Raw genomic sequence first — 23,432 nt, 5'->3', positions numbered from 1 at the left:
TTTGTCAGTTGATTCTTATAGTATTTTTCTAAAATATCACCTGTGTTTGCCTTCTTTTTGTCTGTAGTTTCATATTTCTTTATCTGTCAGTTGATGATATCTAAATATAAAAATATCTAAATATTCTTTTGAATTCTTTATCCAGTAGCACCAATGTCATTCTTCCTCAAAGAGTTTTCTCGCTCCATTTTTTTTACCAAATGTTTGATCTACTCTATTTTTTTCATGTAAACTGAAATTTACTGTCATATCTGTGACATTGTAGTATTTATAGGCTGTATTTAATTAATGGTTGTGTGTTGGTGTGGTTTTAATTACTAACTTCCTCTCTACTGTTATTGTGATTCTATGTATGAAGATATAAAAAGATCTCTATTTAACAGAACAGATGAGGGTGCAGTCAGCTGGTGTTGGACAATGCCTACCATTCACTAGGTTGTATAGGAATGAATAATGATCCTTTCTTGGTGGGTACACGTCCCAGAGGTGTGATAGTGGCTTGGTAGTGTTTACATAGTTGTTTTTGCTCACATGGTAAGATGGAGAGAAGGGAGAAAAAGAAAAGAGGGTAAAGGGAATTTAAATAAATAAATAAATAAAATAATTTAAATAAAATGCTAGAGGGGGAAATGACAATATATTAAAATAATAACTAAGAAGAAAATAATAAAAAAGAAAACCAAAGGAAGAGGAAAAGAGATGAGAAGATATATATATATATATTCCTAACTCCAAAAAGATCTAAGCAGGGATAAGAAAAAGAATAGAAGGTAAGAGAGAAAGAAAGAGAGAAGGAGACTGGGAAAAAGAAAGAATGAAGCAGAACAAAAATAGAGGGAAAAAGAAAGGAATTCAAAAAAATAAAAATATGGAGGTAAAGGAAACAAAAGAGAAAAGGAGAAAACGGAATGAGAGAGGCACAGAAAGGAGCGGCACAGAAAAGGGTCTTGATAGGACGCTGTGACAGTTCCTCTGACTGCTGAGGTCATGGGGTCTAGACTTATGGTCCAGAACAGAGTTCCTATAAACTTGGAAGATGATTGATATTATGGTAACTTGTCCTTTAGAGTTCGTGTGGACTCAAAAGGCAAGTGGGATCATGATGCATGCCCCCTAAAGGGATTTGTGCACCTGCAGAGATGACTGGGAGCAAGGCCTGTGACATGTACTTCCCATTCTGCGGCCTAATGCAGCGGTACAGATATAAAATTGTGCACTTCTGATCCTAAGCACAGCAAAGGTGTGCGGAGCTCAGTGTCACTGGTCTCCAGTGAGTGAAGACAGGGGCTCACCATGTTTCTGGTCACAAGTGGGTGAGGAAGCAGAGATGGGATTTTCTTTCAAATGTGTAGTTATTGTACCAGTTGAATGATGCTTACAAAAGTTCAAATTGTCCATGACTTAACTGCCCAGCTAATAATTCGGCCACTCTATCCCTAGTGATACAGAGAGCTGTATCACTCTGGGCCGACTTAAAATTTTGCAGTAATCTAAAACCAACCGACTCTGTCAGAGAAAGACTGCACTTCCTGCTTGCTCCTGTAAACATTTACAGTAGGGGTGTGCAATAGTTGATTGCGATCTACTAGGCGATCACATTTGTAGTGTGGGTATATCGCATGGCATTAAAAAAATAGACATAAGTCTATCATCAAACCCGTCATTTAACTGATATACAGTGCAGACAATCAGATGCAATCTTAGGTGCCAAATGCATGCGCAAACAACCGTGCTACGTGCAGCAAAACTGACAAGCCAAGTCATCACCAAGTTTTAGACCATGATTTTTTCTTCTTCTTTTAAACGTAAGAAAGGATATTACAATGAGTGGGGGAGCTGGACAAAGTAAGAAGACAAAGACGTATCATTTTCATACAGAATGGGAGATTTTGACACGACAAGCTGACATTCAGCTGAAGTCCAGAGCGCATGAACAGTTCTGGAACTTACTGGCAGAGGGAAAGTACCCAAACATGAGACAATGTGCAACCTCCTTGACTGCCTTCTTCAGCTCTACTTATTGATGTGAGTCAGCCTTTTCCCACATGAAGATCATTAAATCCAAGTACCGTTCCACCATGACTGATGATCTTTTGGAAGTGTGCTTGAGGCTGGCTGTCAGCAGCTACTGTCCGGACTAGGCATCCCTGGCTCATTCCATTCAGTGCAAGTCATCAGAGTAAACTCAGGTCATGACAAAAAATGTACATAGTTCATTGTGTTGTGTTGTGCAATATGGACTCAGGAAATTATGCAAGGTACATAAACATAAATTGTACATATAAAGAATTCTCAATCCATTTATGAATAAATGTAATACATAAATAAAAAAGAAATGTTTTGTATTTTGGTAGTTGGTAGATCATTTTGACATGGTCATTTTATAAGTAGCTCGCATGACGGAAAGATGTGCACACCCCTACTCTACAGTCTTGGAAACACACAGGAGCAATTCTACTCTGTGACAGTTAGGGCCACCATGAGTTGGAATCCACGCGGTGATAGTAGGGGGTTTGGTGGAGCTGTCTCTTCACTTCAGCTTTTTTAATTTTTCTTGTTTTCTTTTTCCCTCTCCCAGCTTTGTATTTTTTAGTTTCTCCTCTTAATCAATAGTAAATCCACTTCTCTACCCTGTCCTCTATGGCTCCAGGTTCCAGGACTATGATTTATATCTAGTTCGTGTTTTTTGAGAGTGTCTGTTGTTGAGAATAGAAGCCTGGCGGCAAATTAAAGAAATTTAGACATGGTTAAGAGCTCAGGTTCATCCTGACCAGGTCATAAGAGACAGCCTGAAATAGCCATCCACTGCAGTAACTATAGACTAAACCATGAACTCTACTGGGAGGAATTCCCTACAGCGTCTCTCAGTACCAGAGAATCCCTCTCTCGCCAATCATATACCGATCAAGATTCAAGGAACCACTTAGCTTAGGGTACAAGAGCAGCTGCCACACTCACAGGCTACCAGGAATACCCACCTGCTCTCAAGACAGAAAAAACTCTTCTGGCTGATGAGCTGCAGACCATCAGTAAGGAAGTAAGCTAGATCATAATTCAGATGGACAGCCTACTGGACAGTCTGGAACATGGGAACCAAGAGCTTTGTTTGCCTACAGGGGTGAAGAACAGAAATGAGAATAGAGTGGGAATCACTGAGTCTCTAGAGGAGCCCAGAAGCCAAGAGAGAACAGAGTTCCAGAGGTCAGAGGTTCAGTGCAGAGGTTAATAGCTCTGAGCTTTTTCTCAGTGGTGAAAAATCACATATTAGACCTGGAAGGAAGCTGGTAAAAAGGTTGGAACACTTCCAGGAGCTAAGAGCCAGACCTTTCCAAGGTGGATCCCTTCTCTGCCTGTGTTCTTATTGGTTTTTGAGGGCTTTTCAATGGCCCTCTTTCTGTACCTACGGTAGTAGAATAGGAAGTACCCTGTGGCAAACACACACTCAAACAGTGGTGAACTGAAGCTCTGGTCGAGTTTCCACATAAAATCCTGTGACTGCTTTTGGAGGGGAGGCAGCCTGGGAGTCCAGCCCAACGTGATGGTCTCCTCAAGAAGCCAAGTCAACTCTACAAAGGGATGATGGACATCACCAACAGCCTCCTCTGAAAGCAAATATGTTTGTACCACCACTTCTCCCCTCCTGCTGCTACAACTATCCTGTTGGGTGTTCATGCAATAGCCAGCCCAAGCTGTGTCCCCGGTCACAGTGGAGCACAGGAAACGGAATTGTGTTCTTCCATTCTGAAGGAGCAGTAATGCCCTTGGGAGTCCGTATCCTCATTTAATAGCCATCCTGCAAAATCCATGTATTTTCATATACTGTGTATTACTCTGGTATGATGCTATATCTTTCAGATGTGATTTAGAAAAAATATATTGTGTCAAATAGAAAAAACTTAAAGTTACATTTATGTTTTTCTAGTTAATAATAAAGATCCAGCCCCTGCTGCCAGTTTGTAGTTCCCATGGAAAATGACCCCCTCCCACTCAGGTGATGGAAAAGCTTTCTTCACACTTGTATTTCAACCTTCACTCATATCAATTTATAAACTATTGCTTTTTGTCATATTTAGTTTAGTTCAATTGAATCAGATGGGTCTAGGTCACAGAAGGAAAAATCACTCTAGCTATTGCATAGTGTAAGATTTTAATACAGAGATGTGGATATAAATATAAGTGTTGAAGGGGTAAAAGGTATAAATTGCACGTCTTCCTTAGTTCTGCTGCAAGGCTATATCACAGAAAATAAGAAATGGCTCTTAGCACTCAGAGACCAGCAGAATGCAGAATATCACTGTTACTATTCCAACTGCTTATGAAAAGTGACTACAAAATGCAGGGTCCCCTGAAAATATATCATGCCTTCCCTTGGCTGCTTTAAAAAAGAAAAGTGGCCTCTATCTGCCTTCCTTCTTCCAAATTTTTCATTAATGTATCTCATTGGAACAATTTGTATTATCTCCAGAACCTGAAAAGCAAAAGGAGTCCCCTTAGTCCAGCCTTTCCCAAGTCTACAGAGAGGAATAAGAATGAAAAGAAAGATGTCTGCTGAATGCCACAGGCACTACTTAGCAACTTCCCGTTTTCAATTTGTTTTATGATACACTCGCACGTGTTTGTCATGTATATTTTAAGGTGCTATCAAGTCCGTTGCAGCTCATAATGACCCTGACGTACAACAGAGTGAAACAGCGTTCACTCCTGCAGCAACGTCACAATTGTTGTGTTTGAGTCCATAGTCGCAGCCACTCTGGTCATCCGTCTCATTGAGGAGCTTCGACTTTTTTGCTGCCTAAGAACGATGTCCTCTATCAACTTGTGAGAACTCATCCAAAGTACCTTTACATGAGCATTAGCCATCCTAGCTTCTAAGTAGCATTCTGACTGTTGTTCTTCTAACACACCTTTGCCTTTTGGGGAGTCTGTGGTAATTTAAATGTTCTTCATAATCACCATAATCCATATGCACCAATTTTTTTACAATTTCCTTTAAACATAGTCTATCCTTAGCATATGAAGCCATTGAAAAGACCATGGCTTAGGGCAGGTACACCTTAGTTCTCAAAGTGACATTTTGCTCTATAGCATTTTAAAAGGTCTTTTATAAAGGATTTACCCAATATAATACATTGTTGTGGCTACAGCTTTCGTGAGAGGTGATTATGAACCCAAGTAATCCTTGACAAAATCAATCTTTTCTCCATTTAGCATGATGATTATTGGTCCTTTTTTGAGAATTTATTGTTTTCTTTACTTTGCACTTTAATACATACTGATGGGTGTGTATAGTCTTTGGTCTTCATCACTAAATTTTTCAAAGCCTCTTTGCTTTCAGAAAGTAAGGCTATGCCATCTGCATATCTACTGTAAGTGGTTAATGAGGTTTCCCAGATTTAATGCTACCTATTATTCATATATTCCAGTTTCCCAGATTATTCACTTAACATAAAGATTAAATAAGTATGATGAAACAGTACAACCCTGACGCCACCCTCTGAGTCACTTTGTCTAGATACAGGTTCCATGGGGAAAAAATTCAGTGTTCTGGAATTCCCATTCTTTGAAACATTACCCGTAATTTGTTATGATCCATATGGTTGCATTATTTTGCACAGTCAGTAATGTCTTTCTCAATTTTTTTTGGTTTCAGCTCAAATCCATACAACATCAGAAATAATGTCTCTCATACAAGTTTTCTTTAAACTTGGCTTGGATTTCTGGAAGCTCCTTGTGCATGTGCTGCTATGAAATTTTTAATTTCCTTTAGCAAAATTTTACTTGCATGTAAATTAATGATATGATTCAATAGTGCTTACCTTTCTTTGGACTGAGCACAATGTGGATCTCGTCAAGTCAAGTGGGAAGGTCATCTGAGTTTCGGGCCACAGATGAGTGAGCACCTCCAGGTCTGCAGCAGTTGGTGGTCGTCTTCAGGTCCTTGAAGCTTTGTTTGACACCAATGCTGTGGCAGTCACCTAATCTGATGTCAATTTGAGGATTAAGAGTGTAGGGGTGAAGTCTAGGCTGTCAATATGGAGATAGCCAATAAAACTTGTGTGGGCATGACCTCCTGAGAATTCTGGGAAATCTGGTACTTCCTCCTTGGAGAAGAGAGATACTTCTCTTTCTGCTACTCCCTGGGAGACACTGCAGAAGACAAGCCACATGGATACAACCAGACCTCGGAAGGCAGAGAAGCCACAGAGAGACCCTTGCCAGCGCTGAGATGCTTACAATGCCACTGAATCCAGAGACTTTCTACCCACTGTCTTATAATTGTCCTACAATCGGCATCATTGCATGTGTTTAATAACTCTAAAAAGGACTTTATAGATTGGTATGGGACTTATGGGCTAATATGAGACTTATAGCCTTGGACTGGACTGGGCTGTGATGTTTTCTCAATGTTTAATTCCTGTTGTATATAAGCCTCTCCCTTATATGTGTGTCCATGGATTTGTTTATCTAGTCTACCCAGACTAACCCCAATGCCTTCAGTGGATCTTTGACGAATACTTTCAATATATTACTATCTGCTCTGCTGATCATACGCTACCTCGTTAAATATTTTTGAAGCAGAGTCTGTGTTTCCCTCCCACCTTCTTTTGATGCGTCCAAGATTTCTCTTTATTTTTTCCCATATAATCATGCAGTACTTCAACTCTAGGCCTTTTTTTTTTCTTCATATCTTTTAGCTTGGAAAACACTGCAGTATCTGAGTGGTTTGGTGGTAGGTTAGGTTGATAGTAGCTATGACTATATTATAAATTAGACTATCTCATGATTACAGAGGAATTGGCTTTCAATTTGCTTTTATGAGTGCAACATCTTCCTTAAAAAAAGAAACCTAACCTCTTGATTAAATATTAACATATATTCTTTATTATATCTATCCTGAGAATTTTAACATGCATATTTTACAGTTCATATAATGCTTAAGAATGCAGGGTACTGATAAATATATCCTTCTATTTATTGACTACTCTTAATGCTAAATTCCAGTTTGCTTGAATATAAATAAAAAGTCTCTATCATAAATATAAACATAAGGACTATTTATAATAACTGCTTCTATTATAAATAAATTAATAATAAATATCAATGAACATGCTAGTAAGAGAAAAAGATAGTTTACCCTAGAACTATCAGATAAAAAGTTGATGGATTATTTCATACCGTGTGAACACTTGGTGAACTGTAATTGGATTTGAATTTTTTATATTTTGATGGTTTTGATCTATCATAGTATTTTCATCATTTTTTCCTAGTTCTATCCTTCGTCTTCCAAGTAACCCCCTCCCCTTGAGAATACACACACCTCTATTACAAACCAGGCCTCCATGTCTGCAGCTTTAGCCACACCCACCCACATAAGGCATGCTTTCCCCAATGAGAGCACAGTCCCACTCAAGTGCATGGTGCCGTAGCAGCTGAACTCCTGCACCCACCCTCCAGCCACAACCTCATCTTTCCCCTCTTGGGTCTCTTCTCTTCACATCCACCATTTTTGCTGTTCATTTACTCCATGTCTTTTTCTTTGAGCTTCTTCCTCATCTCTACCTTTCATTTCTTCTCACTTTCTCTCATTTGTTCTTTAATTCCACTCCTTCTTTTAAACATCTAACTTCACTGCTATCTAGTCAAGGCTGACTCACAGAAGCCCTCCAGGACAGGGTCCAACTGCCCCTGTGAGTTTCTGAGACTGGAACTGTTAATGAGAGTAAAATGCCCTATCTTTTTAGCGTGGAGATGCTAATGGCTTTTAAAGGTGGGCCTTGCCAATTGCAGCCCAAACACATGACCACTCTGCCACCAGGATTCCTCCTTCTAAATGTACATATGTAAATTCTCTTCTATGCGGCTGGCTTATTCTTTCCTTCTGCCACACCCACTATCTCTTTCTGCTTTCTCATTTTCCTCATGAAATCTTTTTTCATGAAACCTACTAATTCTGGTTATTCCTCCTGGAATTCATTTTCCCATTATGTTTACAAATCTGGTAGCTGCTTATTATGATCATTATTTTTACTTAATCTCTTCTTTACTGCAGGCTCCCCATTTACCTATCTCTCTCCCCTTTTCCGGAATTCAACACCAAATATTTTTCAGCTCCTATTGAACCTCTCCTACACCAGTGGACAGATCCCAAGCCCCTCCATGACCCAGCAACTCACACGCCACTAATGCGGGTGAGAAATGCTTTCGGGATAGCTATTCAGTCTGGACATGTTCTAAGCTTTAAGAAGGCTGCTAACAAATGTGCAAATGGCATGCTTTTCTGCTGTAAGCCTCAACCTGAAGGAACTCAGATCCAGTTCCCTGAGTTAGCAAATCCATCGCCCACAAGTAAGTATCCATGCTTATTTCATTACACAAGTTAGCCTCCTGCGCCCAGCAAAACTTCCTTCCTTCAACAAAATGTTAGTGCATGTGAAAGTAAGTGGCCAGTTTACCGAACCATCTGAACTGGCATATCACCGACACCCGGGGCTTGTTTTTCACCAATCTTTTCAATGCAGTGCTGCTTTAAGATTCCGGTGAGCCACAACTCTGTTCACCAAAAGGCTCTAGTATTTTGCTGCAAGCAACAGATGCTACCCACAGGCTGTCTGTGGTTAATTCCTCAGAAACGGGCAGTGTATTCTTTCTTCATAGCCCATGTCTGGAAGCTCTGCTGAAATCTGCTCATCTTGGGTGACCTTGCTGGTATTTGAAATATCACTGACATAACCTCCAGCATCACAGCAACACCACAGGATGACAAATGGACACAAATCATGTATACTGAGCAAATGATCAGATAAACTGGATTATATGAAGAAAAATGTGGTATCGGTACCAGAGGAAGGGTTATTAACAATGTAAGACATGCAGATGTCACAACCTTGCTTGCTGAAAGGGAGGAGGACTTGAATCACTTGCTGTTGAAGATCAAGGACCGTAGTCCTCATATGGATTGCAATCCAATGTAAAGGAGACAAAAGTCCTCACAGCTGGACCAGTAGGTGATAACATAATAAATGGAACAAAGATAAATGTCCAGGACTTCTTCTTGCTTGGACCCATAGTCAGTGGTCATTGAATAGCAAATAGGAGACCAAAATATTGTTTGGAAACTGATTAGCCAATGTACAATTTTCTGGATGTGATTGAACGATGGAATGATTTGATATTTGTGTTAATCCCCAAAATAAAAAATTTTTTAAATGTAAATCTGCTTCCAAAGACCTCTTTAAAGCGTTAGAAGCAAAGATGTGATTTTTAGGACTAAAGTGTGCTTGACCAAAGTATTTTCAATTGCCTTATATGCATTAAATGTTGCACCTTGAAAAAGGAACACAGAAGAATTGATGCATTTTAATTATGGTGCTGGTGAACAATATTGAAAGTATCATGGCCTGCCAAAAGAACAAACAAATCTGTTTCGGAAGAAAAATAGCCAGAATATTTCTTAGGGACAAGAATGACTGTGAACATGTTGTCAGGAGAGACCAGTCCCTGGAGAAGACATCATGCTTGGTAAAGCGGAGGAGAAACGAAAATGAGGAAGGCATTCAACAAGATGGATTGCCACAGTGGCTGTAACAATGGGCTCAAACATAAGAACAATTTTGGGGATAGAGCTAGAGCAGGAAATGGTTCATTCTGTTGTTCACAGAGTCACCATGAGTCTGAACCAGCGAATGTCACCTAAGAACAAAACACCAGCAATAGACCATATTTGTTATTTATATTTTGATTTATGAAAAAAGTTAATATTAATGTTTTAATTTACACATTTTAGATACAATATTAGTGATTTCTATTATACAGCTTTCAAACTTAAATAGTGTAATTTTGATATTTCAAATTTTGACCCTTACAGTATTTAAATCCTACATTAAATCAGCATATGCTGAGTATGTTTAAATGTTGTGGCTACCCTTTGTGCTGTTATCCTCCAGGTCAGCAATTCGAAACCACCAGCCACCAGCAAATTTGCAGGATATAGATAGGGCCTTCAACTTGATTAAAGAGTTACAGTCCAGGACTCACATAGGCAGATCTCCCTAATTCTACAGGGTTGCTCAGAGTAGGCAGTTTGGTTCTATATAATTAATCTATAATTAACTGTCTTAAATAAATTATTTGGCCCTCCACCTAGATGTTGATGATTCAAACCCACACAAGCATACTACAGAAGAAAAGGTCTAGTGATCTGTTTCTAATAAGATAGAGCCAACAAACAAAACATTATGAAGATTTTTATTTTGTAGCTCATGTGATCTCTGTAAATCAGATCAACTGGACAACAACCCAAACTCATGCATAGTTCAGTAATGATCTGATAGCATAAAACTATTTTCCTCCAGGGCCGGGGGTGGGCGTGAGAGGGTGGTCATACAGGTCAGTGGACAGACCTGGAATGATGTTTTATCCCTTTCTTTTTCAGTCTTTTGTTTTCCTGTTGTTTGATCTATGCCATTGTTGGTTTGACTCTTTATATAAGACAGGCATGGGACGCAAGCTCGGGAGAAAGCCAAATATCCCAGAGGGTCTTATGGGGAGAAGGTGGCGGGAGGGCGGGGCGGGGGGGGAGGTGAGCCATAGACAGGGAAACAACTAGGGAATTCAAACCAACAACAAGGAGGATGTAGAGATCCTATGAATGTTGGAGGAACAGCAATCACGCTGACAGCAAGTACCAAGGTGGGGGCATGACGGCAGGCAGGAGAAAGGCAAAAGGAAACAAAGGAAGGAAGGCTTTAGGAAGCAAAGCTATGGATAGAGGTATAAGCACGGGTGTGCTTATATGTAAATGCATTAATCCATAAAAATAGAATCATTGCCCTGTGTACATATATTTATAAGGCAATCCACTGAGGTAGGGGATGGACTTTGGGTCTCAGCTCATACCCTCCCTCAATAAAATAATATGTTGCTCTAACAAACTGGCATTTTGTGGTGGTCAACCCCCCACCCCCACCCCAGGACAATTGCTGGACAAAATAAGTGCATAAGCAAATGTAGTAAAGAAAAGCAAATGTAGTGAAGAAAGCACATGGTGTCCAGCAATTAAAAAGTATAGTGACTGGGGTCTTGAAGGCGTGAAGTCAAAGAAGGGGCCATCATGCAGTGAAGCAACAACACACATAGAACAAACTCACCAGCTGCTGTGATCATGAAGTATCATTGGGACTGGCTAACCGGCATCAGAATATCCATAACAAACTAACTAACTAACAAAACATGTTCTTGAGAATGAGGGGGGTCAGAGCAGAGACCCAGTGCTCATCTGTAGTCAACGGAGTATCCCCTTATAGAGGGATCACAGGGAAGGGATGCGTCAATCAGGGTGCAGTAAAGCATCAATGGAACACACAATATTCCTCTGGTTCCTTGAGGCTTCCTCACCCCCCACTATCATGACCCCAGTGCTGCTTCTCACTCTGGGCTAGACCGGAGCATGTACACAGGTACAGATAAGGAGAGATAAGAGCTCACAACACATGGAATCCAGGAATGGGAATAGTGATACCAGAAGGGTAGGGGGAAGGTGGGGGGAGAGGAGGGGATGAAAGGGGAACCGATCACAATGATCAACATATAACCACACACACCCCTCCAGGAGGAAGAACAGCAGAAACCATGGGGGAAAGGGAAGAGTGGTCAATGTGAGATATGAGAATAATAATAGTTTATATTCTATCAAGGGACCATGCGGGTGGGGGGTCGGGGAAGAGGAGCTGATACCAAGGACTTGATAGAAAATAAATGTCTAGAAAAGAATGATGGCAGCATATGTACAAATATGCCTGATACAATTGATGTATGGATTGTAATAAGAGTTATAAGAGCCCCCAATAAAATTATCTTTCAATTGAAAAAGACTATTTAGTTGCCTATATAGCAGTATAGAATATGCCTCATTAGGCAAATTTAATTTCATAAGTTTTTTTGCATATTTTTTTCAAAAATGTTCTCAATGAAATGTCTAAAGCATTTGCCTAACTGTTAAAAATTATTTAGTTTTATGAAAATGAACACACTCAATAGTCATGCCATTACTAGTTGCTTAATTATCAATAATATATTTTCAAATAATTTATATTGAGTATAATTTTAAACTCGCGAGTTAACGTTTAATTGTAAATTATCTAAAAATGCTTGTGGTGTCTATATAGCACCTTAAAAATCATTTAGGTTTACAATTTTCATTTTTAAAATTCTTAACGATGTGAATTCCACTAGGATTGACAAGGTATTTTAAAGGGAAAAAATAGAATTAGCTTAACACTTTGAAAATGGCATATTACTCATTTCACATTCCTACACAATTCAGTAGATCTTGGAATTTCTTAATGTCTCTCTTCTCCACCTACGAGCGGGCTTCAAAAGGTTTACAGAAAAATCAAATTAAAAGATAATGGAATTTTTTCGTGCTAATGTTAAAGCCCTTCACATTGTCCACTTTAAAAGCTGGTCTCGTTCTAAGGCTTTTGTTTGCCATCTATATTCATTTGACTCATAAATGTTTCTTTCTGGACTTAGTTTTGTTTTTTTCCCTAAACTATAGTTCATGTTATTAGAAACTCTCAGAGATTTCAAAGACTTTTAAATTCAATAAATAAAGACTAGATAAACATCAAGTGCATGGTATTTCCTTGCCCTGTCCTCCCACTCCAAGCCTAAGCTTTCCCATGAATTATTGTCTCAGTAGAAGGAGGCACCACTGCTCAGGATGAGACACTCAGATTTGGAATTCTCTGTAACTTGCCTTCCTCTCTGTACACTCATATTCAATTCACTGCCAACATGTGTCTCTCTTTTCTGATAAATAGCTCATTGCCAATTCATGTTTTTTCATATTTCCATAACTTTTATTTGGTTAAACTTCAGCAAATACTGTCTTACCTGATATGTTTTACTTTCTCATATTCACTATTCCTCTAATATTCCACTGTCCACATAACAAGTACTGTTATATTATTGCGATGCAAATCAGCAACCTTTCCCCTCACAAGCTTAAAACCTCTTTTTTGGCTTCACATTGTTCTCCTGCAAACAAACATTTGTACAAATAGCATGAAGGACCCTGAAAAAAATGACTATTATCTATTTCTAGAGATTTACATCTCCCTAACTTCCCTTCCCTTAAATCTTTGGCGCAGATAAAGTGGCATCTTCACTTATTACTAATTTATCACCCTTTTTCCCATATGCGTTCACAGATGTTATTTCTTCAGACAAAACTATTCATCTCCTTCACCTTAGAAACTGCTCCTAAACTCTTAAATACCTTTGTAATTGCCATGCACTTTCTGAAGGAAACACTCCCTGAACTACTTATAAATTTTGTACCATCTATTCTTTGTACATATATTCATGGGTTCTTTAAACAATATAAATAAAAGGCAAAAAATATTGCTACTAGATTCCAGTTCATGCACAGGGTTACTCCAAAATAAACGAGTTTCAACATGTTTCTCTGGTGACTAAATAGCTACAGATAAATTCCCTTAGCAATATACTTGTTTCATTTGAGTGACTTTACACCAAAGGATCAGGGGAAAAAATGGCATATAATGGAGATTTTTGGTCCATTCAAATTCAAGGCCAAGTGATCAGCTCTGGAGCTTATGGTGACTCCTTACAGAAGTGGTATTTTTGATAGATTTCTCAGAAGACACAGGATGACCATGGGGGTTTATTCTGAAGCAGTTTTAAGAAAATGGAAAACTGATTTGGTGAGGAATGGGCCAGGAACATTGCCCTAAGTAATTTTATTTTTTCAGTCTTGACTATGCATCTGATCATTCTTCTAGAATAGCAAGGAGTGTCCTATGAGACTCTTCAGTGGATCGTTTTACCTCATTCGCCCTAAACCCCCAATGTTGCCTCTTCAGACTGTTTTAAGTTTACCCCCAAACTCAAAGAACATTGAAAAGAAGAACATGCTGTATTCACTGCTGACCCACACAGTTTTTACATAGTGTAAATAGAAGGACACCAACTCCTTTATGTATACAACTAAATGATGCTGAGATGTACTGAGAAGCCAATAGTTTCATGATTTGGTATTTTGTTTAATAAAGCTTTCTATGATTGTGCTGCAATCCTTTTTGACTTATCCTTATATGTGTGTTCTTTTCAAAACTATAAATCCTATATGATTAGAAATGACCTATGCCTTTATTCAAGAGCTTTGTCCAGTGGCACATATAGTTTCTGGAATAAATCTACACTAGATAGATAGATGATAGATAGATAGATAGATAGATAGATAGATAAATAGATAGTCTTCCACTATAGATCATATACATTAAAATATACCCACTTTAGTAAATGGTCTCATCAATAAAACACTGCTCATATTTAATAAACATTGAATGTTTATATAAAATAATATAAATTCATTTCATTATTAAATTTAAAATTACTTATACATTTTTCACATGTGAAGTCAAAGCAAGTGTAAATAAGAAAAAATTCCAATTCTTATGGCAATTATTTAACACATTAACTAATAGTATTGAGCACTACACTATATGTGGGATCCTATTGGTCGTGTATTGGGTCCATTAAAGAGTAAGGCAAACGTGGTAATTGCTTTCAAATTAGTCAAGAAGATAAATGAGTGTTTACAGCCAAACATACCAAATATTTTAATAAAAACATTGTATAGTGTGAAAGTAAACATCATCAAGAATATAATTTACTCCTAGAAATTAGAGAAAGTATTCCAGAAAATAATTTTCAATCTAACATAAGGACATTGAGAAATAGAGATAGACATCCTGTAAAAGCAGGACTGTGGCACTCCAGGAAATTGTAAGACATTTAAAAAATTGAGATGGATTATGTAACCTTGAGAGCAGAATACACAAAACTCTATAGAAACACAAAAACTGTGAAATTATCTGAATTTTAAGACAAACTCCACATTTATAGAGTTAAACCCAGTCAAGGGAAATGGATCATAGAATGAAATCTGGGAAAATGTTCAAAAGCTTCAAAGTACCCTCTCCCAATGAAGACAGCCAGACACTTTTAATTCTCTTGCAGATGATCAGTGTGGAACATACCAGTAGGTGTGGAACAAATGCTCGCCAGGAAAGTTCACACAAACTTCCATACCTTGGGTTTCCTAACTGAGAACTGGGAACATTGGTAGACAAAGCCTCAGTAAATAACCTCACTTACTCAGAGTCCAGATTCTTAGGATTTAAAACATCCTTCATAAATCATATGATTAGTATCACCTACGGGTCAAACTGGTAGCATATGGCTCAACCTCTCTATTGTGCAAAATCATTTTTAATAAGATCAACTATTGAATGTGTTCAGCGTTCATCACTCCTGACCTAGCCTAAAGCCAGTTCTGAAGAGAGTCATTACTTAGAAAGGTGCAGAGTTTGAACAACCCAACTGCTATAGTTTATTGTGCCAGCCTGGCCGATAAACACAAGTAGGATTACCTGAAGGGCAGAGGAATAAATGGCTCGGTGAGCCTCACCTTGGTTGTTCTGTGCCTCAGTTTAAAGGGGTACACTACCTGTGGGATGCCTAGCCTGTGGACTGTGTCGCTGTAAGTTGAGGTCCCTTTAAGCCCACACGATTGGAATGTTCATCTCTGGAGCTGGGGACTGACAGTTGATGACAGTCGGGGACCTGCCTTGCTGTTTGCTGCCTGGGTATATATAGCCCAGCTCTCTCTACAGAAGGGGACTGGCAACTGGCAGCTCTCAAGCCTTGAAGGACTGCTAGTGTCTAACTGCTTTATAATTTATGTTAATTTCTTGTATTATCTATCTGTATATAATTTCACGGTTTATTTCTTGAATTATATATCTATCTTTATAAATATATTTATATATAATTACTAGCGATCTGGTTTGTCTCTCTAGAGAACCCTGTCCAATACACCAACCCGTACTGCATTAACCCTTTCATATGAGATTACCGGGTGTGGGAATTGACACAGTGGCAGTGGGTTTGGAATTTTTCACAAGAATATAATGTCAACAGATGAATCTCCCAAAGAAATACCCTATTATAGTTGAGCAAAGAAGTATTATGTATAGTTTTGGATTCTAGTTCTATAATAGCATAAAATCATGAAATAGGAAGATGAATAAAGTAAATTAAAGAAAATGATAGCAAATTGAGGTGTGTGAGACGGGATTCTTTAGAGAATCAAAACCAGGACACTTATGAGTGTATACATAGAGAGACAGATAGAGATAGAGATATACAGCTTGAAGAAATATAACAGCTAATTAGTCCACACATCAGTACAGAGGGCTCAGTTCAACTCACTTCTGTGAAACAGGAAATATACTGGAAGTGCTTCAACTTAGGAGGGCTGCTTAGTCCAAGGTCAAGGAAGCAAACAGCTGAATCTTCCATACAGCAATGCAGGCAGTCTGGCCACAGACAACAAACAGCAGGGTGGGTCACCAACAGTCAGCAGTTGACAGGATCCAACAGTCCCAAGCTCAACTGATCTATACATCAGTAGTGTGGTGAAGCAGTTCTCAATGGAGCCTCAAGCTCTAGTGACACAGTCCATGGGTTGGGTGTCCCACAGGGAGTGTAGCACACAAGTTGAGGCATAGAACTAGCTTAGGCAGCTGCACACTGCTCAAATCATCAGACAGCAAGAGAGAGAGATAGTTGGGGCTCGCCAAGCCATTTATCTCTTTGCCCTCCAATCATACTGAGATGTTATTCATCCCACATGTTCTTATTGGCCTGGTTGGCACAATAAACTTACCTATCACATTAGGCAAACTTCCATTTATTAAAAAATGAAAAATATATCAATGAAATAAACATTAAAAAATAAAAGAATGAGTAGTAAAAAGCCCTGATAGTGAAATGGCTGGAACATTTTTCTGCTAACCAAAAGATCAATAATTGAAACACACCAACCAATAGATTCCTGGGAAATTAGATGTGGCAATCTCTTCTGGCAAAGATCACAGCCAGGGAACCTGTGGTGAAATGAAATTCTTTGGTATGCTTCGTCTGTCAAATCTGTAATAGTGACTGGATGGGAACACGCACATAAGCTTTAGAGAACCCTCACTTGGGGATTGGTCAGTTTCACCATTTTGCTGGACATAAAAGTGAGTCATCTCCAAAGCAGAAAGGGGGAAGACCTAGACCATCAAAAGAGCAAAGGAAGCCGCCAGTGGAACGCTTGAGAACCCTTCCTGAATTGGTGGTGGCAGCCCTGGGACCAGAGGCTTCCACTCAGAGATTACGACACAGAGTGCCATTCAGCAGGAAGCTGGCTTGCAGAGTGTGATACACTTTAGGCATTTATCAACTCTAATAGAACTTTCATGTCATAGGGGGTATATTCATTGATCTGCTAACTACGGGTGAGATTCAATCCCACCCGTTGCTCCAAAGGAGAAATATGAGGCTTTAAGCTCTTTAAAGTATGTTCTGCCTTAGAAACTGAAGGGGTAGTTTTACTTGGTTCTGTTGGATTCCTATAAGTTAGAGTCAATTCTTTAGCAGTAAGATTTTTGTTGTTTGTTTTTAAAAGAGCATTGTAACACATACCCAAGCAGGGTAGAAGTCATGGGATCCTGTGGCTGACAGGCTGAAGACCTGAGAGTCACCTGTATGTCCATATGGCTGAGAAGAGGTTCTCCTGGAGACCAAGGAAATATGACCACCATATTTTGTAGCTTGTTAACTTTTCTATCCAACCCCAGCATCAGGATTATTGTTTGTGAGTTGGTTGTGGCTGTTGCATCGAATCACAAACCCAGCAGAGAATAGGATGTCAGGAGGGGGAGGGGGTTGTCAGGATGCAGTAAAGGATGGAGGAGGTATGTCTGACACCTGTCTCACAGGGGTCCCCTTTTGGCAGGTAGAGAGTTGAATTATTTCTTTTTTTGATTAGCCAGAGGATGTAGACATGCCACGTGTCATTTCATCAACATCTTATAGCAAACCAAACTGTCATTGGATTGATTCCAATTCATACCCTCCCTATAGAACAAGTTAGACTCGTGCCTTTGGTTTTTGGTGCTTCCAAGACTAGACATCCTCATGGGAGCAGATCGTTTCATATTTTACCCACAGAGAAACTAATGGATTCAAAATGCTGACCTTGAGTTCAATCCCTCAATCATAACTGACTATGGCACCAGACCTCCTGGGGAGTCCTATAAGACAGTTCTGTTCTGTTATATAGGGTCATTATGAGTCAGAACCAATTCAATGGCATACAACAGTAGTCAAGACTAGTAAACTATCCTTAACTAGTTCAATTTCATTGGAAAAATACATAGTAAACTACAGATTTTTAAAATATTTCATCTGAAATGCTTTTGTAGAGAATATAATGCTTGCCTAATTCATTGAGAGCTTCCTCTTTTTAGTGGCCTCTCCACTTTACCAAGCATGGTGTCCTTTTCCATGAAGTCATCTCTCCTAATAACAATTTATCTCTCCTGAGATGAAGTATTGTGGTACTTGCCTCCAAGAATTCTGGCTGGACTTCTTCCAAGACAGATGTGTTTGTTCTTTGGCATGCCATGATACTTTCAATGTCCTTGCATTGATTGTTCTTTGTTCTTCCTTATTCAATGTCTAGCTTTCACATGCGTATGAAGTAACGGAAAATATTATTGCTTGGGGTAGGTTTATGTTAGTTTTCAGATAACACTCTTATTTTCAACACTTTAAAGAGGGCTGATACATCAGATTTACCAATGCAATGTGTCTTTTGATCTCTCCACTTCTTCTTTCATATACATTGATCACTGGTCCACGCAAGAAAAAGTACCTTGACAGCATCAATCGTTGCTCCATTTATCATGATGTTACCTATTGGGCTAGTTGTGATCATTTTTTATCTTCTTTTCAATGAATTATAATTCCTTTAGAAGGCTCCAATCCTTGGTATTTATCAGCAAGTGTCTTGAGCCCTCCTTAATTTCAAGGAGCAAGGTTGTGTCATCTACATATTGCAGGCTGTTAATAAGCCTTCCCCTAATCCTGACACCACATTCTTCTCTATATTATCCAGCTTCTAGAAATATTTCTTAGCATACAGATTTCACAATTATGGCAAAGAATAAAGCCTTGACATACACTGTTCCTCTTTTTAAACCATACAATAGAGATTGTTCTGTTCACACAACTTCTTAATCTGTAGGTGCCGCATGAGCACACTGAAGTGCTCTGGAATTCCCATTCTTCTCAAGGCTGCCCATACTTTGCTATCATCCACACAGTTGAATGACTGTATATTAAATGATACACAAGTGAACATCTTTCTGATATTCTCTGTTTTCATCCAAGATCAATCTGACATCAGCAGTGATAGCCCCTTTTCCAAGTCCTCGTCTAAATCCAGGCTGAACCTTTGGCAGGTCCCTGTCAATGTACTACTACAACCATTGTTGGACAATCATCAGCAAATTTACTTGCATGTGATATCAATGATATTGTTCATTTTGAGCATTATGTTGGGTCACTTTACTTCAGAATAGATATAAATATGGATCTCTTTCAGTCAGTTGGCCAAATAGCTCTCTTCCAAATTTCCTCGAATAGAGTGGTTCCAATGTTTCATCAGCTTTTTGAAACATTACAATTCACATTCCATCAATCCCTAGAGCCTCGTTCTGGGCTTATTTTCAGTAAAACTTGAATTTCTTCCTTTAGTTCCATTGTTTATTGCTCATATTCTGCTTTCTGAAATTGTTGAATATTTACTAGTTCATTTTTGTACAGTGACTATGTATTCTTTCCATCTCCTTGTGATGCTTCTGCAACATTCAATGTTTTGTTCATAGAATCCTTTAATAATGAAACTCGAGACTTGAATATTTATTTTCTTGAGTTCTTTCACATTCAGGCTCTTTAGTGTTTTTTTTTGTTTTAATTCTAGATATTCACATAGTTATTAAGATAATTTACTTTCTTCTTGAATTGCCCTTGAAGCTTCTGTTCAGTTCCTGGACATCATCCTATCTTCCATCTTCCTTAGCTGCTTTATGACCTGTGTCTTCTTCCGAATCTGGCCTGAACCATGGGTAGCTCCAGAGGACGTGGTTCCAGGGATGCAGGACAAGGCAGAGCATGGCTGATGCCAGATTGGTCTTAACTGAAAGTAGAATACAAGAAGAGGCTTACTCGTGTTGTATTGACTATGCCAAGGCATCTGACTGTGTGGATTGGAACAAGATCTGGATGAACTTGTCAAGAATTGAAATTCCAGAAAATGACCTTGTGCTCCTGTGGAACTGGCACATCTATCAAGAGTCAGTTGAGCGAATAGAACATGAGGATATGGCTTGTTTAAAAATCAATAAATGTCTGTTCAGGGATTTCCTCCTCTCAATCTATTTATCCAATAGGTATACTGAGCAAATAATCAGAGAATCTGAATTGTATGAAGAAGAATATGGCAAAAAAGATTGGAAGAAAGCTTGCTAACAACCTGTGATATGCAGATGACACAGCCTTGCTTGCTGAAAGTGAGGAGGACTTGAAGCACTGGCTTATAAAGATCAAGAATTTCAATCTTCAGTTTGAATTACTACTCAATGTAAACAAGAACAAACTCCTCTCAACTGAATCAATAGGTAACTTCAGAATTAATGGAAAAAACGTTAATGTGGTTAAGGATTTTGTTTAATCTATAATTAATGCTCATGAAAGCAAGCATCAAGAGGCCAAAAGATGTGTAGCTTTAGGTAAATCTTATGTGCAAGACCATGGTATTTTCAATGGCCTCATATGGCTCTGAAAGTTGGACATTGCGTAAGGAAGACTCAAGAAGAGTCCATTCATTTGAGTTGTGGTGCTGACAAAGCATAGTGAAAGTGCCTCGGACTCCCAAATGGACAAGCCAATTTGTGTTTGAAGAAGTGCTGCCTAAGACGAAAGGATAGTGAGGCTTCCCTGACTTACTTTGGACAAAAGGAAACTAGTCCCTGGAGAAGGACATCAACAATATCCAAAAGTGTAATGAATAGAAGTAAAACATGCAGAGAGACTGCAAGAAAATGAGCCCTCGGATTAGAAGGCACTCAAAATATCACTGAGAAAAAGCTGCTTGTAGAATGGACCACAGTGACACGAATGGAGTAGTCTGTGGAAGCAAAGCCTCGAGGAGCTTCACTTGCTGATAGGCTCCCAGAAAATGAGGTGGGCGGGGGGGGGGAGAACAGCAGCAAACATCATTAATAATTGAGCTTGGAATGTACAAAGTATGAATATATGACAACTGGAAGTTGTTAAAATTAAATGGAATGAAAAAGTTCCCTATTCTGGACATTAGTGAGTAGGAATGGAATAGTATTAGCCATTTTTAATCAGAAAATCTTATGATTTACAATGCTGAAATTGATACAATGGAAAGGAAGGACATTTCAAGAAAGGATTATATCTATCACTAATTTAAAGGAATCCAACCAATACAACTGTGTTCGAATTTACACATCAACCAAGAAAGCAAGTGATGCACACATTAATGACTTCTACCAACATTTTTAATCTGAAATTTATTAAATGTTCAATCAAGATCAGTTATAATTTATGGCAACTAAAATGCAGAAATTGAAAACAGAGAGGAATAATTATTGAGAAATATGGTGTTGGTGATAGAAATGAAGCTGGGGATTGCGTGATATAATTTTCCTAGTACAGTGACTCCTTCATCTTAAATATTTTTTCAATAACACAAAAGGTAACTATACAAATGGACTTTTCCAAATGGAAACCGCAGAGAACAAATTGACTACATCTGTGGTGAGAGGTGAAGGAGAAACACAATATTAGCAGCTGAAAGCAGATCCAGGGCTGACTGTGGAAAGGATCATCAATTGCTCAAATGTAAATTTAGATTAAAGTCCAAGAAGATTAAAACAAGTACACAAGAGCTCAAGTACAACCTTGAGGTATCTCCCATGTGTTTCCAAAACTTCTTGAAATGTTCCCAAGAACATATTTGATACATAACACACCGACAGAAAACCTGAAGGGCCATTGAGTGACATCAAGAACATCATACGGAAAGAGAAAAAAAAGTCATTAAAAAGACAAGAAAATGTTAAAATGTATGTCAGAAGATATTCTAACACTTGTTCACAGAGTTGTTGGGCTTGTTAGGTGCCGAATCAGTTCTGACCCACAGCAAACCTATGCACAAAAGAAGGAAACACTACCCAGTCTTGTGGCATCACCATGATTATTCCTGTAAGTGAGCCCATTGTTGCAGCTACGGAGTCAATCCTGAAACTTGGTCATTTGGATCAAGTTGGTCAAATACTGCTGGTATTTGAAATACTAGTGACATAACCATCAGCATCATTGAAACACACAAGCCAGTACAGTATGGCAAAGAGACAGATAAGTGGTTGAAAATAAATTTATTGTACCTTAACTTTTCATTTATTAGAATATGGCCAATCCTAGATGTCCATATGGCATCTGTGGGTTATTTTAGAAAAATATTCATACCTTCTTAATTTTCACTAATTCTTATAATGATATATTAAACCACAACATGGAATTCACTTTGTCAATAGCTTTTTTTCTTAACTCTCATAGAGTAACCTTGTTCTTTTTGGAAACTGTAGAGTCTGATCTAATATTTTCAGACTACAGTTACTTAAATGCTATGTCCTTATTATGAATTATAGAATGTGGAATTTCAGGTGTTCAAAGTCAGGATAATAATCTACATCTGGACATCATCCAAACAGAACCAATGTAGAAGAAAAATAGATACAGAATTTTTCTGATATTAATTGAGTTTGAAATTATAATGCATAAAATATGGCATATACGTAGGACTTAAATCTCTAGTTGTGTGGAGAATTTAGAGATGTATAACACTGACATTTTATGACATTGTAAAAAATGCAAATACCATAAATGATCATATACATTTGAACGTATAATTTAAATAAAATTATAATATTTTTTAAAATAGACTTTTGAAGATGACTAAATTTACTATTTGTGTGAGTAGTAAATAAACAAAATGTTATGGATAAAGAAATCCAAACAAGGAAGGAGTTCTTAGATATAAAACGGAAAAATGTTCAGTGCATTTATGTATTGTAAGACACATGTCCATAACAGAGGACAAAAATAATGCAAAAACAATTGATTCTATTTCATTTGATTTTACTGCAACATTTTTACATGATTATTATAATGAATATGTACTTATTTATGTAAATTAATATCTTTCCAATTTAAGTCTATCACACTTTTCATTTAACATAATGATGGTATTGGCATTACAATATTATGTAGACTTCTTTTTTTCTCTTTTTGTACTCTATTTTCTAGAAATTACAGTAACCTGAAAGTTCCTTTCAACAAAGCCAATTTTCAAATAAATACAATTAGTGTTATTATTTATTTATATTATATTTTTTGACAGAGAGGAGTATTATTGAAAATAA

The sequence above is a fragment of the Tenrec ecaudatus genome, chromosome 1, assembly GCF_050624435.1.
Source record: "Tenrec ecaudatus isolate mTenEca1 chromosome 1, mTenEca1.hap1, whole genome shotgun sequence".
Lineage (NCBI taxonomy): Eukaryota > Metazoa > Chordata > Mammalia > Afrosoricida > Tenrecidae > Tenrec > Tenrec ecaudatus.
This window is presented reverse-complemented; position numbering follows the sequence as displayed.